We start from the raw sequence: 16,701 nt of genomic DNA, 5'->3' as shown, positions 1-16,701 counted from the left end.
GGGCAGACCCATTAGCTGGAATTCTCCCAATGCTCACACATCAGAGTGGAGGGGGGAGAAGTGAAAAGTTGAAAAAGAGCTAATTATCGCTTTTATCAGAGCGGGTGGGTTGATGGGTCCTGCCCGAGGGCAGTTGGGGCTGCATTAAAGATTAAACGCCAGGTAGGGGGGAGCAGGGCTGTCATTCCACAGGAGGGAGGCCGGCAGGCCGCCCTACAGAGACCTGGTGGCAGGCGGCAGCCTTAGATCTGTCAGCCGAGGCCTCTGTCCCAGCGCCCACCATGGCCACATTCCACCAGGGGACCCCCGCAGCGCCCGACACTTCCGCCCGCCACCGTGGGGAGGGCAGCTGAGGTCCACATCTGCTCCCTCAAGGGATGAGGGGTCGGGGCAAGCCTAATTACCCAATTGGTAGTTTTCCTGGGACCTGTCTTTGGGGGACTGAAATGATCCCTGCACATCACTCAGTGACCTTGTATGTAGAACCTACTTTCGAATCATATGAGGCCTGGCAAGGACTCAAGGTCAGGGCGTCTGATCCTCCTCGTTATTACGAAGCAGGAGCCGAAGGCCCAGAGAAGGAAAGGGACTCACTCAATCACATTAACTGTGTGCTTCATCCCAGGAGGTTGTAAGTCCCTTAAGGATGTATGCTCCGTCTTCAATTCTCCTCTTTATGCCTAAAGGAACTGGAGGGATTCGCTTTGAGTAATCAAGGGCAGGGCAACTTCATTACGTCATTGCCACCCAATGGTGTTTTAAAGACACTGGGTGTTCAGTGAATGCGTGTTTGTCATGTGGATGATAAAAAGGAAGCACCTAAGCAGCGTCATGGCCATTTGGAGCATTCTCCAAATCTTGGGAGCGAATCCACTGGTCTCGAAGAAGGGATGTAGGTGGCTCTTACAGTCTTGAGTTACTAGAACAAACCAAAGCAGGGGTTGGGGAGGAGGGCTGCTGAGTGCCACGGCAGACCGGCTGTAGGCAGATGGCGTTAAGGCGGCCACCCGTGCTAGTACCTGTTGTGCGTCTTGACAAAGACGTCCACGCAGACGTCTCCACCCCCACAGAGACCCTGGAAGCATGGTGTCCACTCTCTGGCCCCTCTAGTGACCCAGAGCCCTATGTGGCCAGCTTGGCTCTTCTGAGCATCTGCCCCTGGCCCAGAAGGATGAATTAGGCTCCTTGCGTCTTTCTCTCCTCCTAGCCTCTAGAAGCCAGAGCCTTTCCGGTTTGGTTCTATTTTTCATTTTTTATTGATTTTTTTAATGTTTATTTTTGAGAAAGAGAGAGAGAATCAGAGCATGGGAGGGGGGAGGGGCAGAGAGAGGGAGACACAGAATCCGAAGGAGGCTCCAGGCTCTGAGCTGTCAGCGCAGAGGCTGATGCGGGGCTTGAACTCGCAAACCGCAAGATCATGACCTGAGCCGAAGTCGGACGCTTAACCAACCGAGCCACCCAGGCGCCCCCCGTTTGGTTTCTTCAGGCTTCCGACCTCAACTCGAAATTTGGTGCTGTTCTCACCTCTCCCCAGGGTGAATAACAATTTATTTATGATTCAGATCTCCTGAAGCTTCTGCCAGCTGGGCAGGCCTTGACCCTCCTGGAATAAACATTTGTTGAAGGAGGGAGGAATGGATGAAAGGAAGAAGGAAGGAAGAAAGGGAAGAGCTTTTGCAGGAATCGAGGTGGATGAGAGCTAGGCCTCGCTCCCAGGAGCTCAACAGTCCAGTCAGGGAGAGAGACGGCCGCACTGTTGCCCACAGTGCAAGGCGGTTAGTGCGAACACGACGGGAAAAAACAGTCTGATGGTGGAACTCCCAGGAAGGCATGATTCACTTTGGGGAGCAGTGGGAACCTTCTAGAGCTGAGTCTTGAAGGTGGGGCAGGAATGACTGAGGTGGACAAAGGCAGGAAAGGCATTCTCGTCAGGACAGGCGTGAGCAGACACGCAGAGGTGGGAAAATGTGGCCACGTTCAGGGAGAGTGGAAGCACTCGGTTGCTTGGGGCCTGGAGATGTGGGCTGGGACGGTGGGGAAAGGCTGAGGGGCCACGCCTGGGGGTAACAGCCAAGATTTTCAGCAGGGCTGTGACACATCCAGCCCATAGGAAGTGTAAGGAAGGGCTTTGAAATTCTGAGGACTGGCATTAACCTTCACTAGACACAGACTATTCTATTTGGAGCCAAGAAAGCTCTGGGGTCGCTGAGGCTCTACAGAGAGCGATCCTCTCACCCTCTTGAGCAGAGCTCAAAGAAGACCAGGACTGGGGTGCCTGGGTGGCTCAGTCAGTTAAGTATCCAGCTCTTGGTTTCAGCTCAGGTCACGGATCCCCCAGTTTGTGAGATCGAGCCCTGCATCGGGCTCCGTGCGGACAGTGAAGAGCCTGCTTGGGGTTCTCTCTCTCCCCGTCTCTCAGTCCTTCTGCAACTTGTTCTCTCTCTGTCTCAAAATAAATAAATAAACGTAAAAAAAAAAAAAAAAGGGAGCAGGACCTGGTGTCAGGGCCAGACCGGCCCGTGGGTGAAGACATCACAGCTGGAAGGCTGTCGGCCAGGTAGTATGGGAAGCGTTTCGTTTGCTCACTGACAGCCTCTACAAACTGACATCTTCCTGACTGAATGGGTGGACTGGGGCTGGGGAAGGTTGGGGGGCGGGACAGATGAACCCCTGCCACTTGGGTACCCCCTGGAGCCCTCTCAGCTCTTAGGGCAGCATGGCTAGGGACGCCACGGAGGGTTGGCTAAAGAATGACTCTCCCATTCTAGACACCAGAGTGTGGTGCCCCTGCGGACCTCGCTCTGCGTTCTGGCTTGCCATCTTCCACCTGCAAGGGGCTTCACCTCTCTGAGCCTCAGTTTCCTCATCTGCCAAAAGGGCTGTTGAGTCCCGGCCTCCCCTGGGAGCTACTGGTGGACTCAACAGATGAACAATAGCCATGGAAGACACTTTGAAAATGGAAAAGTCCCACACAAAAGTTACACGTGATTCGTAAGATGTAATACCCGAGTCACAGAGCAGGTGTGTCGGGATTCTGTACCCAGAACCCTGCCAGGGGCTGGGACTAGTCAGGGAGAGCCCCCGAGGCCTGCAGGGGGCCCTCCTCTGTCACCCTTCACTAGATGCTCTGCAAGGGAGACAGATTGACCTGAATCCAGATCCTGCTTTTCCCCCTTCCTAGCTGTGTGACTGGAGATCCCACCTCAGGGGGCTGTTGTAGGAATTAAGGAAGTCGAGGCCTGCCGAGTCCCGGCACACCCACTGCTGGGCCGCGGGGAGCATGTGCCACAGTGACCTTGCATACAGCCCCCTCCCAGCCCCCTGCTCAGGCTCTTGTCTCTTCCTGAGGAAGCCCGTGGCTGGTGACCCCTGGAGGTGAGGGACAGCAGGGCTGAGGAGAGAGGCAGCATCTGGGACTGGGGCGCTGGACCCCAGCCCCAAGGCCTGGCCCAGTGGTTTTGCCAGGAGTCTCCCAGTTGCAGAATTCCGTGACTCTGAGACTCCTCTTGGATTGAGTGCCCAAGACGCACACAGTCCCCAGTGGGCTCGGTCTGTCACAGGACGCTGGGCTGAGAGTCTACCCTGGGGCTATAAAGGCCAAGATTCCAAGACCCCCAGCTCCCCGGTCTCCTGCTCACAGCCCACGGAGGGGCTGCGCCTCCTGGCCCCCAACCCCCGCTGCAGCCCCACATGAGGCAGGAACCCACCTGGGGAATTCACAGACCCGCATTCCTTCTCCGGAAGCTTCCTCCAGCTGGGCAGCCCTTGCCCCTTGTGGAGCACATTAGGCAGAGCTGGGAAACCACAAAAATTTTAAGCTGAGATGAAGGAACGTAATGGGCTCTAATCTGAACTGACAGCAGCATTATTAGCTGGCCAAGGGCCTTAGGAGCAGTGGGTTTATAGGGTGGGAAGGGGACACAGGGGGAGGGGGGACTGGGGACAGAGACACAGAGCAGACAGGGAAGGAGGCAGGGCCCTGGGGCTGGAGGCTCAGATAGGGCCAAAGTGGTGGTATGAAGGGGGCAGCCCAGGAACCTTGGGGGCAGAGTCCTCTGGTAATAACAGTGATAATAATAATAATAATAATAATAGCAGCTAATGCTGGCTTAGAGCTGATAGTGTGCCAGGCCCTGTTCTAAGCTCCCATATTAGTGAGCGTTATCCTCACCATGTAGGTGTTAATATCACTTTCCTCATTTCACAGATGATGTAGAAATTACGGCACAGAGAGGTCTAGATAGAGATCACTGACCCTGTTCTGCAAGGCCGGGGTCTGCTGCTTTAAGAGGCCTTCTTCTGCTCTTTAAAGGTCAAAAGTCAAAGGCCCCACTCAGGAGTCAGTGAGATGTAACTACCACAGGGAGGAGTGTATGGGGCTCCTCCCTCCAGGGTCCGGAAGGGAAGAAAAGACATGTTCTCATAACTGCCACCCAGGCACGGATCTCGGGGGGTCGGGTGAGTGCCAGGGAGAAAGGGGGCCAGGATCGCAGAGGTCAGAGGTCTGAATGAGGCTTTAGGAGCCAGAGATCAGAGGTGCATTTTTAGCCAACCCAGGTGCTGGAGGCCATGACCACTGACAGTTGGCTAGATCCTGCCAAGGCCCTGATGAAGCCATGTGCTTACGTGACTCCTGCTTTCTTCCGAGAAGTAGGCGAGGGGCCATGGTCACCAGCGTCACCAGCTCACAGCTTGCCTGGGGTCAGGGCTCTTCCCCTCGGGCCCCCAGCCAACGGGAGACATGCTGAGTCCCCTCCCGAGGGAAGCACTTCCTGTCAGGGGAAGGCTGTCACACCCCAGAGGTCCTGACTCCAAAGGGAACAGTGAGCTGTGCACCCCCACTCCATCCTATGTCTAGATGTCCTCAACCCCTGACCATCCGGCCTCCCTGGAAATCAGACTTCCAAAACTGCATTTGCTGTGACCAGGGGCTCTAAGTCTAGAACACAAAGTTTGAGTTGTGCTTAGTGGGCTTTCCTGAGTCGGAGGAAATCGTTGTCTTCCTCTCGGAGGGGAGGGCAGAGCAGACAAGCAGAGAGAATCCGAGACACCGGAGCTCTTCTTGAGGGCCAGTGAGTGGCCAAGAGGCCTCCTGGGGTCAAAGTCTGACCGTGTGACCTCACGAAGGTGACTTAACCTTTGCATGCCCAGCTTCCCCATCTGCAAAGCGGGGGTAGTGATCATAGCCCCTTGTTCCTGATGGGGGTCATGGGGCTGAGGGGTTAGTGCGTCGTCGCTGCTTACCACACGGGTCCTCGTGGCCACATCCCGTCTTGGGCCCCCGGCTAGGAGGGGATTCTGTGCCTTCCCGGCACGGGGAGGTTTCTCGGTCTGTGGCGTGAAAGCACCCAAGCAGGTGTCCTCTGCATCAGAGGTCCGTGGTGCTTTGGGTCCCGTGTCCGAGGGGCCACTGACGCCAGGGGAGCCAAGCTCCCGCTCCCGGAACAGGGCACCCTCAGCTCAGGCCTGCTCCCTGTCTGCCTGCACTTGGGGCCGGATCCGTGTGAACGATAAGATGCTGCGGCAGCCAGCGCCCGGACTGCCTGTCACCAAGGGACGCCCAGAGGCTCCGGGCAGAGTCCGCGGCAACACGAGGGCCCCCTCTCCCTCGCCCCTGGCTGTGGCAGCAGCCATCACTGGACAGCAATGGCAGTAGAGGCCGCTGTACATTAAGCATATCCTGTGTGCCAGGCACTTGCGAGAAATACCCTCTGATCCTCCCAGCGGCACCTCCAGTATCCTGCCCCTCAAAGTCCTCATCTGGAGGAGCTGCAGGCTGGAGCTGGGCTACGGCTCCTCCGGGGAGCCTTCCCTCACTTCCCCAGGCCAGGTCTGCGCCCCGCTCACTCCCACAGTCTCCCCTTGAGCACCCCGTACTGACCCCGTGTCAACACCCATCGCACTTTATTTTTCTTCTCTTTTTTATTGTGTTTGCTTTGAGGGGTAAGTGATGCATTCACGTGGCTCACAATCCAAAAGCAACAGCAAGGAATACAGTGGAAAGCCTCTCTGTTCTCCCCGCCCTGTTCCCCAGCCACCGAGTTCAGCTGCCTGGGGCGACCAGGGTTGTCGGTTTCATCCTGCTGCATAGTGGTCACTTGTTTATCTGTCTTCTGTCCTTTAGGACCTGGGACTGTGCCTGCCCTGTTAACTGCTTCATCCCCAGGGCCCAGCACAGTGCCTGGTACATAAAGGAGTAACTATGCATGCAATCTGTCTACCTATTATCTGTCTATCTACCTATCATCTGTCTATCTAGCTATCTATCTGTCTATCATCTATCTATCATCTATCTGTCTGTCTATCTGTCATTATCTATCTATCTATCTATCATCTATCCATCTGTCTGTCTATCTGTCTATCTATCATCTGTCTATCATCTGTCTATCTATCTATCTATTATCTATCATCTATCTATCTATCATCTATCTATCTATATGTGTGTCTATCATCTATCTATCTATATGTCTATCTATCATCTATATATCTATCATCTATCTATCTGTCTATCTGTCTGTCTATCTAGGGATACCTACCTAGAGGTTTTTGTCCTGTTTGTTTTAGTGAGTGAGGCTCTGAGAAGAAAGGTAACATGTTACTTGACTTACGCAGGACTCTGTTTATCTGCCTTTTAGAGACTACCTACCCCTTGGGACGCCTGGGTGGCTCAGTCAGTTAAGCATCCAGCTCTTGGTTTTGGCTCAGGTCACGATCTCACAGTTTATGGGTTCGAGCCTTGTGTTGGGCTCTGCGCCAACAGTGGGGAGCCTGCCTGGGATTCTCTCTGCCTCTCTCTCAAAATATATTAATGAATTTTTTTTTTTTTAAAAGCCTACCTATCCCTTCTTCTTGGACATTTGATCATCCTCTGTGAAATTGATCCTGATTTCATTTTTCTAAACCTTAATGTGTAATTGAACATAAATAGTATCCCTCAATAGATGGTTGCAAGAGAAGAGCCATGTGTCAAGAAATGGAATGTCTCCCCACTTCAGAAGGCCCCTGGTACCCGCCCGTCCCTGACCCCACTGTTGCGTTCAGAATGTTACCGCTGCTGCTCGCCTGGGGGCTCAGTTTCCTCATCTGTAAAGTGGGAGAAGCCCGTTTAGGTCTGAAGTTCTGTGGGTCTTTGATGTATTTCCTGTTTTTACCCCGTCCAGCTGGTACTGCTTTATGCCAGCACTCAGATGAAATGGGAGCGATGAAGGCTTTTTGGCTAAAGCGAACGCTCGATACTATTGCAAGAAATGTGTGAGGTGGGTCAGGACCGTTTTCTGTCTGTCCTGGGCTCGACACCAGTCAATCCGGCCAGGTCCTAGCGCTGGCCCAGGCCGAGGATCGAGTACACACAGCCGTGGGTCCTCTGAAGACCGGGGGTGGGGGTGGACAGGCAAGAGGGAGAAGCTCACCCTGGGGGAGCAGGTGGAGGTGAGGGGTGAGGACCTCCTTCAGGAGGGCGGGTTGGCCCAGGTGCCATCTTTATAAGGAGACCAGCAGGCTTGGGCTTCTGCATGGCCTTGTTACTGATGGTTGGGCAGCCAGGGGTCCTGGGAGTTGGGAAGGTGAGGCAAGAGGGAGTGAGGGGAAGGAAAGGGAGGAGAGCAAAGGACAGGGAACTTGACAGATGATGAGCCAGTGTGTCAGGGAGGGCCATGGCGCCAGCTGAAACAGGAAGCCTGCTCTGGAGGTCGCTGGAGGACGCCTCTAGGGAGGGAACTGGGGATAGTGATCAGTATGGAGGGCAAGACTCATAAACTCATTTCTCATTCATCTTTTCATGCATTCATCCAATAAAGCAAAGGATGCCAAGATTGAGAGATATTTGCTAATCGAGGTATATGCAGAATGCCAAGTCAATGTAAACGAGGGGGCAAGCTACTATTTGATGGAGGCGCCTGGGTGGCTCAGTCGGTTAAGCGACCAATGCTTAGTTTCGGCTCAGGTCACAATCTCATGATTCATGAGATCAAGCCCCGCGTCAGGCTCTGTGTTGACAGCTCGGAGCCTGCTTTAGATTCTCTTTCTTTCCCTCTCTCTCTGCCCCCACCCCTCTCTCAAAATAAGTAAATAAACTTAAAAAAAAATACCTACTCTCTGGTGGGTTGCAGGAATGGGGGCGTTAAGGGGGCAGGCAAATTTCACTGCAGATATTGAGGCCAAGCCATGAAGCAGGCATAGAAACCAGCCCCCGAGGGCTCCCCCGCTCTGTGGCCCGTCTCTCCCCAAGCCTCCACACCCCAGTCTAACTGTTGCACCCTCGCTGGGTCTGAGTCCTAGGCCCGCCACATACTTGCTGTGTGACCTCGTGGAACAGGCTCCAAACAATGTACTGTTGATATCGTCGGGAGCAGCCGCAGCAGCCCCTTCATTTACCCAACTCTGGGCCTCTGTCCTCGGGCAGGAGAGGACAGCCGAGGCAGTTCCCGGCATCTTCCATCCCGCCTGCCCCCCTTGGGGGAAACATGAGAAGCAGAGCTCGAGGATCTAATGTGCGCCCCCCACGCCCCTTAATCCTTCCTGAACTTGGGGTGGGGGATGGGGGGGTGGGGGCGGCACTGCTGTAACACCTGCGCGGCTCTGACATCTCCCGCCTCTGGGCACAGAAAGCAATTTCAGAAATGACATGTTGCCAACAAGCAGAAATCAGCTTCTGAATTAAACTGTGTTGGCGTCAGGTGACCCCAGGCGTGGAGGGCTGGCTGCATGAAGACAGCTGAGATTAGGGCCTGTCAGCCACTGGAGGGGCTGTGCGGGAAGGGGTGCGGGGACCCGGGGGCCACCGTTGGCCGCCCTGGACTTGTTCAGACGGGGGCAGGAATTCGGACTCTGGGTCAGGATCTCCTGCGACTCCGACCGGCCTCGACTTTCTCACCTGTCCTCTCTCCATTGGTGGGGGCAGGGTGGGGAGAGTCCGGCCTGGCTCCCCTGGGCCCGCTCCAGCGTAAACACATTAATGGGACCGAGAGAGCCAGGGAGGAATGTGGGCCTCACAGCCCCTGGGGACTAGAGGAGGGACGGGGTTGGGGGGGGGCGGGTAGAGGGGATCAGACACCCAAGAGGCAGCTTCAGCCGCTGCAGGTATGCAGGGAGGAGAGACAGGGAGAAGGGAGAAGGAAGACAAGGAGGAGGAGGACCTAGGAAGAAGGAGGGGACACCACCGGCCACACTGAACCCTCGATTTCCTGTTGTCGCCTCCCCCCCCCCCCCCGGTGCCCCGGCCTTTGCACAAGCTGTGCCCTGCACTTGGGAGAAGAGTCATGAAAGGGCTGTTTAATGGTCAGCCCTGTCACTTATTGTAGGGCTTTGGGCTTGGCAGGGAACCTCTCTGAACTTCTGTTTCCTCATCTGGAAAATGGGGATCGTGTTTGGACGTGTCCCTGCGGTTGCCGTGGAGGATAAGGGAGATGGTCCCGGCAGCAGCCCGTGCTTCCCATGCAGTCCAGCGTCCCTCACCAAGCTTAACACTAGCGACCTCTCTCCTTGCCCGTCTCCTCGTCCTGCCTCCTTGGCACCCCAGCAAAGCCTAGCACGCAAATGTGCTGAGGGAGCAGTTACATGAAGGGACACCAGGTGAGAGGACGATGCCAAGTAAAAGTGGAGAATGAATGGGAAGGGCAGGAGGTAGAGACAGAGGACCCACTCAGCAGCTCTCACTCCTGAAGGCCCCCCCCCACCCCCCAAAATCACAGGCCATCCCTCTGGTCCTTTACAGCTTTTCTTCCGGAGCAGGGTTTAGGCAGCTTATGCTTGCTGGGTAGACAGTGGGATGTGGGATCATTCTGTGTGTCTTTAGGAGTCAGTGGGGCCCACGCCTGGGTGGCTCAGCTGGTTAAGTGTCCGACTTCGGCTCAGGTCATGATCTCATGATTTCGTGAGTTCGAGCCCCGCGTTGGGCTCTGTGCTGACAGCTCAGAGCCTGGAGCCTGCTTCCGATTCTCTCTCTCTCTCTCTCTCTCTCTCTCTCAAAAATAAATAAACAAAAAAGATTTCAATAAAATGCAATTCTCAAAAAAAACAAAAAAGGAGTCAGTGGAGCAGAGTCATTGACCTTGGGCCCTTCTCGGGGGCTCTAGGACTTGGGGTCACCACAGTCATGCTCCACAGAGCTAGGAACCCAGCGAAGACCCGAGAATGGCCCGCAGGGGGTGGGGCTCCTCAGGAGCAGCAAAGAGGAAGGTGTCAGCACTGCAGAGCCTCTAAGGTGGGAGGCGGGCCCGGGAGGCAGGAACAAGGCCATCTCATGATTTCCAAGAGAGGAAATCTCTGCCCACCACCTCCTACCCCACCCCTGCTGCTCTAAAGGCCTCTCCCACCTGCTACAGGAATTCTGCAGAAGAAGGCACTGCTCCTCACCCCTGCTCAGAGTCGAGTCATCAGAGAGGAAACCCAGAAATGCGAGAAGATTCCAGAGGGCAGCGGGTGAGAGCTCAGACATGAGAAAGGACCGAATTTGAATCCTGGCTCTGCCACTCACTCAGCCAATGCCTGAAGCCCTCTGAACCTCAGTTTCCTCATCTGCAAGATGGGGGTAACAATTCTTACCCTGCGGGGTGATTGTGAAGATTCAAAGGAATACCAGAGGGGTAAGGGAGAAGGGAAAACTCTACAGAAGAAGGCTAACTATGGGGCACCCGGGTGGCTCAGTCAGTTAGGCATCTGACTTCGGCTCGGGCCATGATGTTATGGTTCATGGGTTCGAGCCCTGAGTCGGGCTCTGTGCTGACAGTGCAGAGCCTGCTTGGGATTCTCTCTCTGTCCCTCTCTCTCTGCTCCTCCCCCACTTGTGCTTCCTCTCTCTCAAAATAAAAAAAAAAAAAAAAAGGAAAAGAAGAAGAAGACAACCTACCAAATAGGCAAGGAATGATGGAATTAGAAAATCACCATTTGTGATCAATTTAGACAAGGACCCCAGTGGATGCTGGAAGTTTTTGGTAAAATGTTTGTTAAGCAACAAGATATTCGCGTCATGTCAAAACATCACCCCGCAGGTGAATCACACATCACAAGGGGAAGATGGGCACGTTACATCAGACAGATCTGGTGGAAACCACCTGAACCAAGTGATGAACTTCAACCTCACCAGTAATGCTTTTTTTAAAAAAATTTTAAGGCTTATTTATTTTTGAGAGAGAGAGAGAGAGAGAGCATGAGTGGGGAAAGGGCAGAGAGAGAGGAAGACACAGAATCAGAATCCTAGGCAGGCTCCAGGCTCTGAGCTGTCAGCACAGAGCCCGATGCGGGGCTCGAACTCATCAACCGTGAGATCATGACCTGAGCCGAGGTCGGACACTTAACCGACTGAGCCACCCAGGCGCCCCAGATCACTGGTAATTTGACAAACAGACATCCCCCGGCTCCTGACAGCCGGCGCAGAGAAAGACACACATCACCCCAGGAGAATTCTTGCCAAAATGTTTAACCAGAACCTAGTCAGAAGGAAACAATCAGAAAAATCTCAACGGAGAGGTATTCTACAAGACATCTGGTCTGAACTCTTTAAAATATCAATGGCATGAAAACAAAGAAGGCAAGGAGACTATTCTAGACTACTGGAGAAACCGGACAACAAAATGCAGTGCAAGATTGTCTTAGTGGATCCCAGATCATGAAAAAAAAAGTTAAAAAGATGTTTTGAGGGACACCTGCAGAAGTTTGAATAGGGAGTGTGTGGTAGATAATATTGTGTCTTGGGGGTGATGTGGTCTTGTGGTTCTTTTTTTAAAAATTATTTTTAATGTTTATTTATTTTTGAGAGAGAAAGAGACAGAGCGTGAGCAGGGGAGGGGCAGAGAGAGAGGAAGACACAGAATCCAAAACGGGCTCCAGGTTCCGAGCTGCCAGCACAGAGCCCGATGCGGGGCTCGAACTCGTGGACCATGAGATCGTGACCTGAGCCGAAGTCAGATGCTTAACCGACTGAGCCTCCCAGGCGCCCTGGCCGGTCTTGTGGTTCTTTTGGAGAATGTTCTTGTTCTTAGGGGACATGTAATAACGTATCTTAAGTATCCTGGTGTCTGCATTGTTCTCACAAATGTTCTACAAAATAAATATGTAGGTATAGAGAGAAAGAAAGAAACAGCAAATGAACCTGGGTTCGAGCCCGGCGTCGGGCTCTGTGCTGACAGCTCGGAGCCTGGAGCCTGCTTGGGATTCTGTGTCTCCGTCTCTCTCTCTCTCTCTCTCTCTCTCTCTGCTCCTCCCCCGTTAGCACTCTGTCTCTCTCACTCTCTCAAAAATAAATAAACACTAAAAAAAATTCTTTTAAGGGGAGATACCATAGGTCAAGTACCACCCAGTGATTGTCTAGCAAGCACTGGTCCCCAGGAAGAGATCCCTTCACCGAGCAGCTGAGGGGGGAGAGGCCTGAGGGGCTGTTTGGGAACAGGTTTATGGGCAGGTGCAGAACGGGGTTGGGGGAGGCTGAAGGCAGTAAAGAGTGGACACAATGTAGGGTTTGGAGGCAAAGACACAGGTTATGTGCCATGTGGCCTTCAGTGGGTCTCTTAACCATTTTGTGCCTCAGTTTCCCTATCTGTAGAAAGGGAAGAAAGCTGCCTGCCTCATGAGGCTTGAGTAAGAAAACATGTAAGGGACGCCTGGGTGGCTCAGTCGGTTAAGGGTCAGACTCTTGATTTCAGCTCAGGTCATGATCTCACGGTTTGTGGTTTCGAGGCCCGTGTCTGGCTCTGTGTTGACAGCACGGAGCCTGCTTGGGATTCTGTCTCCCTCTCTCTCTGCCCCTCCCCTGCTTGCTCTTTATCTCTCTCTCAAAAGTAAATAAAAATAAACTTGAAAAACAAAGAAAACAGGTAAGAAGTCCGTGGGGACACTGGACCGTGTGGCCATGCGTGGATGCTTGTGTCACTGCTCGGAACCAGCCGGTCTCCAGGCCTGAGGAGCACTGGTTGGAAGAAGGAACGTGCTCAGACAGGCCTGCAGGTGGAAGTGTAGGTGCCCTCACAGTTCGACTCTGTAGGTGCCCTCTGTCTCCCTCTCCGGGGGCCTGGTGTGGATCCCAGCAGGGCTGGGAGGGCTGGGGCAGGTGCCAAGCCCTCTCTGCTGCCCTCTGCTCAGAAAGGAGCCTCCTCCCTCATCAGACCCCTGGGACCAGTGCTGGTTAAGGACACGAACTTCCCAAAGCATGCTGGGAAGGCAGGATGGCCAGAGAGGAACCCTAGGGTTGATTAAGAGGACCCAAACCATTGCACAGCTGTGCCTCCCATTTCTTCTACTGGGCCGTAAAGCCCTGAAAGTTCCCGCTTTGCACGATCTCACCCCCACCCCAGCCTGCATTGCTGGCCACGGGATGAAGGTATTAGAAATACTTAATCAACTCCAGGAGGGCACCCAGGCTCTGGAGTGGTCTGACTTAGCATGTGACCTTGGGTGGAACCTTCTAGGCTTCGGTTTACCCAGAATCCATAAAAGGGGGTGATCCATTCCTGCCCTACCTCTCTCTGAGGGGAGGCAGCAGTCCAGAGAGGAAACACGCCATAGTTTGAAGACCAGCAGATTTGTGCTCAGATCCTGACATCCCTGCTTCCTAAGTGGCATCCGAGGGCCTTTACTGGTTGTGTCCAGTACGCAGGGTCTTTGCAATAAATCAAGACAAAGCAGGTGCAAATAGCTGACATGGAGTTTATTGGTTTATTGTCTCTACCCACCCACTAGAGTGTCAGCCCCACGAGGCAGGGATTGGTTTTACTCGCTGCTGCACCCTAGCACCCAGGGAGATGACTCCCTAAGCAATCGCTGATTGAATGGATGGACGTAACAGGTGCTCGATGTATGATAACTCCCATTGCGACTCTAAAACGTGCTGAGACTAAAAGCACTTGAACTTCATGGTTGTCGACAAAGGAAACTCTGGAAAGCAAGAAATAACCTTCAAGGCTGGCGTGGGTCTGTCTGTGGACCCATCTGCCGGGTTCTGAAAGACACAGGGACTCTGGGCTTATCTGGACAGGAGGATGGACACGATGCGCCCACAAGCGCCAAGCAGGAACGTCCATGAGTGAGGCCGACTGAGTGGGGGTACTTGGCCAAGTGGGGAACCCCCACGCGGCCCAGTAGGGCTCCCTGTGTGTAGCTGACGGTGGCCGGGTGAGAGTGCGGGCCCCGTTTGCGAGCACAACTGATTTTGCCAGGCAAGCCAGAAATCTAATGGAAAACGATTCATTCTGAAGAGAAAAACACTACATGAGAGCAAACGACATCCATCTGTGGCCTGGGAGGGGCCTCGTGATGGAGCCCAAGCCTCTCAGGCTGTCCCTGGAGTGGCTCCCGTGAGGTCCCTTTCTCTCCAGGCCTCTCGGGCAGTCCCAGCCCCTGAGACACAGGACTCCACTTGAAGAAATGCTGACGTGCCGTTCAGGTCCAAAAGGTCAGGGTCAGACACAGCCAGGGAAGCGGCCACTTCCCTGGGCTCCTGGGCTCAGAGCAAGCCAGCTCCCATGGTGTCTGGCCTGTGTGGAATTTCAGTAAATACTCCGTGGACGATCCCCCTTAGTGTGACTTTGGGCACAGCCCTCCACCTCTGGGCCGCATCCACAAACCCAGCACAGCTTACAGGGATAACAGGGGTATCCAGCAGGATTAAAGGGACAAGAGGGTTTCTGAAGACCGCAAGTGCTTTTTACAAATGCAAAGCGTGGGCGTCTTTGTTGTCATTATCATTATGAGCAAGACAGTTTTGCCAGGGCAGAAGATGGGCCTGGGACCCAGAAAAACAGAGAATTTACAAAAACTTCACAAGGAAGATATGGATCAAGCCCACCAGGGCTCGGGCACAGAGAAGATGCGTTCTCACCAGCTCCGAGATAGGCCGGTCACAGGAACCTAAGAGATACCCCAGCCACCTGACGGACGGCTCACTGGCGGCCCCGGTCAGGCCAAGCTGTATTTCCCCAGACAGATGGCTTCACACAGAGCACACAAACCCCCCAGGGGCTGCCCATGAAATATAGAAATTATATAAATATTATACATAAATATTTTCTCATATACCTTCGCTATATAAATTATTCTCTTTTGCCCTAAAAACTATATATGTGAGGTAGACAAAAAAATACCCTGTGAGTGTTTCCCTTAAAGCTGTAGAATGAGGGGTCAGTGGCCACTGGTCCCCAGGGGTCCCAGCAGGGCTGAGGGGGATCTTTGGGGGCACCTGGAAGAGAAAGGGGCGGGAGCATGGAAGGAGGAAAGAGACAGGGGGCTAGACAGAAAGGAACCCCCCCCAGGCCGAGGGTCCCTCAGAGCCCACACCCATGACACTGGCCTGGGTCATCAGTGTTGGTGGCCAGCCATGGCCTCAGTCCCTTGGTGTCTGCCTTTATCCTCCGCAACCCCGGCACTGCCGGCCACGGAGTCGGGGTGCAGATGGTGTATGGGCGCATCGGGTCTCTTCTTCCTGCCCGTGAGGTCTCTGCTGCCTTATGACGAGGGCCGAGGCAAGGCGGAGGCAGACTTGGGGTCTCAGAGGAACCAGAAGGATGGGGCTGGCAAAGAGAAAGTCTCCGTGTGGTGGGGGAATGGAAGAAACGAGAAAAGCAGCTCTCTCTCCTTTTTGTTCTTCTTGCTAAGATGTGGGCCAGCTGCCTGGGTCGGCAAAGTCAGTCCAGGGAGGGGGTCTCGGGTAAGTTTGGCTTTTCATCAGAACCTCTGCAGCCAGAGATCCTTCCAGCATCTCACAAGCCGCCTTGACCCGCCAAAGCTAGGGCAACGTCTCACCCTCGGAGATCTCAGGGAGCCCGGGGTTTCTTCCTGGGCTCACGCTGGTGGTTTCGGAGCATACAGCTGATTCTGAAGTTTCCGTTCAGCTGCAGGTCAGCAACTCTAGGGAGAAAGGAAGCTGACGGAGGGCGCGGCAGGTCGGCGAAGCGGCCAAGGGCTTCCCGATGGAGGTCACTTCCTCCTGGCTGGCCGTGGGCCCTGCTCTGGGGAAGCACTCAGCTTCCAGCAGAGTGACCCCTGAAAGGTCTTGGTTCTGAACCGGAGAGAGTGTGCGGCTAAGTGGGAACCCTCAGCCTGGCGGGTCCAAGGAGCGTGTGAGTGTGTGTGTGTGCGTGTGTGCGCACACGCCTGTATATATGTACCAATTACTCTCTCCTCCTCCCACACAGGGCCTTGGAAGGTAGCACTGGAAGTGTCCACAGGATCAGAGGAAATTAGCAAAGTGACTTCTATTCCTCAGGTAGGAGCCAAAGTGGGGGCCATCAGTAAGTGACGGGGGCCCCCCAGGAGCCAGGCTTAGCGAAGACTTCCCTGCGCCTGTAACCCCAGGGCAAAAACCTTAATTAGATGAGTAGCTGCAAGAGCAGAAACGTAACCAGATTCGGGACTCTACTGTGTCACGACCGTCAGCTGTGTTGGGGCCTCACGGCACGGGTGGACCGCAGCCACAGGGGAGCTGATCAAACCGGGCTTAAGGGGAGGCTGAGAAACGGAGCTCCTTGCGTCCCCGCCTCGAACCAGAAGGCTGCCACCCTCTCCTGCGCGGGGACTAAAAGGTCCACACCCAGAAAACGGCGAGGGGTCACTGTCTCTCTGTGCAACCTCAGCGCACTAGCTGGCTCTCCCTACCAGTCCTGCATTCACTGGTGCTCTTATCCAGCAGGGCCCAGTGGGTGTGAATAACTCAGCTCTCAAGGCAAGAACGACGCCTCAGTGCATATTTGAAAAGCCAAATCAAGTACACCGGGC

Source organism: Neofelis nebulosa, chromosome 16 (assembly GCF_028018385.1).
Source record: "Neofelis nebulosa isolate mNeoNeb1 chromosome 16, mNeoNeb1.pri, whole genome shotgun sequence".
In the NCBI taxonomy this organism is placed as follows: domain Eukaryota; kingdom Metazoa; phylum Chordata; class Mammalia; order Carnivora; family Felidae; genus Neofelis; species Neofelis nebulosa.
Note: the sequence above shows the minus strand (reverse complement) of the source record.